Source organism: Sitodiplosis mosellana, unplaced genomic scaffold (genome assembly GCF_009176505.1).
Source record: "Sitodiplosis mosellana isolate CC-2019 unplaced genomic scaffold, AAFC_SMos_1.0 Smas_scaffold_2, whole genome shotgun sequence".
NCBI classification, from domain to species: Eukaryota; Metazoa; Arthropoda; class Insecta; order Diptera; family Cecidomyiidae; genus Sitodiplosis; species Sitodiplosis mosellana.
Genome location: NW_022595245.1, coordinates 502958 through 507546, shown reverse-complemented (window position 1 = coordinate 507546; position 4589 = coordinate 502958).

Here is a 4589-nt window from a genome sequence, read left to right as displayed (position 1 = left end):
ATTTTTGTGACCTGAAAAATAATTCAGATCGATGGAAAAGATCAAATCAATCTTTTATTTAATAAAAACAAGTATTCAACATTACCATTCTCAGCAGCATAATGAAGAGGTGTATTATTGAAATTATTCATGATATCCATACTGGCGCCTTTGTTGAGGAGAACCTCGGCAACATTTTTGCGACCTGAAAAATGATTCAGATCGATGGAAAAGATCAAATCAATCTTTTATGTAATGAAAACAAGTATTCAACATTACCATTTCTAGCAGCTAAATGAAGAGGTGTCTCATTAAATTTATTCATGATATCCACACTGGCGCCTTTGTTGAGGAGAACCTCGGAGACATTTTTGTGACCTGAAAAATAATTCAAATCGATGGAAAAGATGAAACCAATCTTTCATTTAATGAAAACAAGTATTCAACATTACCATATCTAGCAGCAAAATGAAGAGCTGTGAAATTCAAACTATCTCCAATATCAGCGTTAGCTCCATTCTTGAGAAGCACATCAGCGACACCTCCGTGACCTAAAATAATACGGATCAATGAAAGAGATCGGCGGGATATCTTATTTAGTCAACGTTACCTTCCTTAGCAGCATAATGCAGAGCTGTCTCATTAAAATTATTTCCAATATTAGGGTCGGCTCCTTTAGCGATGAGTTTTTGAGCTTTCTTCACTTTGCCTGAATATGAAAAATATTCATAGATCAATGAAACGGATTGAACAAAACATTCTTTTTTATAAAAAAAATGTCCAAAATTACCAGCAAAAGCAGCTCTATGCAGAGCTGTCGCTCCAAACATGTCTTTTTCGTTTACTAAAATATGTATGAAAAGTTTAGCATAAATGAGGTTCCCATATCTTCGTTACAAGGTGCTTTGTATATGGAATTTAAGAGTTAAACTGGATAAATAAATGAAACTTCAATCTTACCGTTCCTCCCGGGTGGTGCTCCGCTCACATCCCCGATTAAGAACTGTGGAAATAGAATCAAAGTGATACATTTGGAATGGGAACAACGGATGAGATTAATACATTATGTATTATTAACAGTTTTCAACTGTTTTTAATAGAATAAAAGTTTCCAGTGGACATTTTTTGGAATAGAAGAATTTTTTCAATTGAAGAACTTGAAAAAAGGACACTTTTCATTTTTTAAATTATTTCAGAGAAATTTATCACAAATTGTCCACGAAAAGTATCAAATATGAAGAATTAAAAAAAATCGACTGAAATTGTCGACTCACCTCGGATACCATCAAGCCAATGAGCAGCAGTGTGAAGGAACTTCGACTCGGCATTTTTCTAGCTTCGAACTATTAAAAGTTTACTATGAACGTATCAATTGGTAAGAACTGTTTGATGGACATGCGAATCGAACGCATCCTCTTATATACTTTTCAAGTTTGGCCACGTCGGTGGGCAACACACTGTATGATTCAATCCACGTACAATGACGATTCTAATAAAAGTCCACAGAATATTATCGCACACATTTTTCAAGATAACAATGTCAAACAATTGATGGAATTACAATTCCACCTGTGCACGTGTGTTTAATTTCGCGTTTCACATCGAAAGTTTTGCATTGAAAATATCAGATGTTTACATTTATTCTTTCATCACCTTCTTGAAACTACAAATTCAATGTAAAAATTCAAAAAGTAAATTTTTTTCACTCTCGAAGGGTTGGTGTTACTATGGCACGTGGCCGTTCAAATTTAAAAAATTTCCCATCTTCGCTGCATGCACAAAACACATTCCGTTTCAAAGTCGATTCAAAGCTGAAAAATAACCACTAATCAACCGTCGCTTACATGATGTATATTAGAATGTGAATGACCTTTGCGTTACATTCAGGCTCACATGCCATGGTGGCGTTGCTTTGTTCAATAGCTACAGTGTTAGTTGATGCAAGGATATACGGTATCACATTTACTATTGGGTCTGGGAATTAATCGTGTCGATTTTTCAAAAGATGGCGTAACTTTGCATGGTTGTATCGGGCAATACTTTTTTCTTTTTCACATGAGTGGTCTAGTGTCAAACTACAAAAATCATCATCTATCATTTCATCGAAGTTTGGATAAACATTTTTTTTTGCGCCTTAAATATGTCAAATTTTGTACCGAAAAAGCAACATTTCCCGCAAGCATTAATTTTTTGCTTTCATTTGAAGAAAACTGCGGCTGAAGCGCATCGAATGTTGGTGGAAGCCTATGGTGAGCATGCTCCATCGGAACGTACATGTGAACGGTGGTTTTCACGGTTCAAAAGTGGTGATTTTAGCACGGAAGACAAGGAACGTCCCGGCCAGCCAAAAAAGTTTGAAGATGCGGAATTGGAGGCATTGCTCGATGGAGATTCGAGTCAAACTCAAGATGAGCTTGCCAGAGCATTGAATGTTGACCGAAGCACTGTTGGATATCGTTTAAGGGCCCTTGGTTTCATTCGCAAGTTGTCAAATTGGGTACCACATGAATTGACGCCAGCGCAAGCTGAAAGGCGTTTAGTGACTTGCGAAATGCTGCTCGCAAGGCACAAAAAAAGAGGTTTTCTGTATCGAATTGTCACTGGTGACGAAAAATGGATTCATTACGATAACCCCAAGCGCAAAGCATCGTATGTTAAGCCCGGCCAACCAGCAACATCACAGCCAAAACAAGAAATTCACGGCGACAAGGTAATGCTGTCTATTTGGTGGGATGAGGAGGGAGTGGTGTATTATGAGCTGCTGAGAAGTGGTCAAACCATCGATGGGCCTTTCTACCGACAACAATTGATACGTTTGAAACAAGCAATCAAAGAAAAACGCACGAAATGGGAGACCAGAAAAGAGACATTGATTTTCCTACATGACAATGCTCGGCCACACATTGAGAAATCGGTCAAAAACTACTTGGAAAATAGCGGATGGGAAGTTTTGGCTCACGCCCCGTATAGCCCAGACCTGGCTCCTTCCGACTACCATTTGTTTCGATCGATGCAAAACCATATGGACGGAGAGCGGTTCTCTTCAGTTGAAGAAATCCAAAATTGGCTCGATGCATTTATAGCCTCAAAAGATGAGGAATTTTTTAAGGCAGGCATCTGTCAATTGCCCACATTGTGGCAGAAGGTCATCGCTTCCGATGGACAATATTTTGATTGAAATGTAATTTCATTTTGGTATTCAAATAAATGTTTGAAAATTTAAAAAAATCGACAAAACTAATTCCCAGACCCAATATACATCACTCAATAAGGTATAGGTAGGATACGATGATATTGATACAAATCTACGCATTCCCTTGGAAAATGACAAGCGAATCTCATGCTAAATCATATCCGTACTCAGTAACACTTTCCATAGAAATATAGACAGCTCCTCAATTAGTTTGAAATTCCAATGAACACACACGTAAAGAAATACTTCTACAATCCGATACAAATGACATAAAAAAGAAAGAAATTCTGTCACTGTCGCATTTCGTACCAATACAGCCAACTTTTTGTTTCCATGAAATAAATTCTTAGTAGTGGTAAAAAATCTATGGCACAGATTCGAGAAAAATATCACTAATGCTGAGAAAAAGCTTGTTCCGTTTGTGTCAAAGATCGAAAAATGTATTTATTTTATTATGTTTATCAAGCACTTTTCAAGAAGTTTTTACCTAGCATTGAATTTTCGTTTAAGCTTTACTATCTAAATTTGAAATATAAAAAGAATTACATTGGTAATCCCGAACTTTTTCGTACCGTTGTCCTGCGTTGTCCGTAGGTACTTTTGGTTGTTTTTTGTGAATTTTCTTGAAATAAAGGCAGTGAAAATATAATAATAAAAATAAAGTGAAAAATCGGTCACTTTCACTAAAACTTCGACAATTTTGTATGAGAGGTACCCGTAAACCGATTCTCATTGGCTTTAAACTTTCTGAGGTTTCATTTTTTGGAGAAAAAATAAGATTCTGAAAGCTTGAAACCAATTGGAATCGATTTGACGGCCTGAGAAGAAAAACCTTTCCTACAAAACCTGTGCGCAGAACACAAACACAGAAATTTTTATACGGAGTTTGCATGCTAGTAGGCTTGTTATACTTTTGCGCTCGCTGTAAATATATTAGGTTTTTGCGCTCGTAAATTTGCTGTTCGCCTTTTGACTAAAAAATTTCTGTGTTTGTGTTCTGCGCACAGGTTTTGTAGGAAAGGTTCTTCTTCTCAGGCTGTCATTTAATAATAAATGATTGCAATTGCTTTCGATCCCCCCTGATCGATTTGTGATATTTGATCGAGTTTCATAGTCACACTGAAGTTCAGTGACTGAACACGACTTGTTGCTAAAGATAATTCGCTATATCCAAAAGGTTTTCGCGACAGGTGTAACCAACGGTGTTTCTTCAATGCGGCTAGTTTATCGCACACGGTGTCACACACATACGCAAGTATTGAGCGCCCATATACTATGGCAGTTTTAAGCTTAGCCAGTGTCTTTTTTGACTCAGCAAGAACGCGAGCTTGATAAAACCAGTTAAGCTACGGTGTTGCTGTCAGTTTTATTCAATAAATCATCCGAATTGCACATTTAAATTTATAACTCAATCACC